The sequence below is a fragment of the Prionailurus viverrinus genome, chromosome B4, assembly GCF_022837055.1.
Source record: "Prionailurus viverrinus isolate Anna chromosome B4, UM_Priviv_1.0, whole genome shotgun sequence".
Taxonomy (NCBI): domain Eukaryota; kingdom Metazoa; phylum Chordata; class Mammalia; order Carnivora; family Felidae; genus Prionailurus; species Prionailurus viverrinus.
In genome coordinates, this window is record NC_062567.1 from 131859145 (window position 1) to 131859561 (window position 417).

Sequence of the window (417 nt, forward strand, 5' to 3'; positions counted from 1 at the left end):
GAGTTTGAGCATTTATAGCACTGGGCATAAGAATAGCACAGTTTCTGCCTGATTTGGAAATGAGTCTTTCCACTAGTCATCCTGGCGCAAGGGCACCTTAAAGTTCTAATCAGGGAGAATGCGATGTCATTCCTGGTGCCTAGAACAGTACCTATATTACGTGCTTAATAACTGTTTGATAAAGAACGAGATAGGGGTGAGAGGAGGGGGCTGGCGTGGAGAAAGGAAGCCTGCCCCAGCTTCGGCACAGCCAGCGGGCCGGGATTTTCATATCACTATAGCAACGCCCCCTTCTCCGCGCACCCGCGGGGAAACTACAAGTCCCACAAGCGCCCGCGGCTTCCCCGCCCCCAGGGGCAGGGGCGTGAGTGAGCGCGGAACCGGCTTATCCTTTTTCCTGGGGCGTGATTGGCCCGC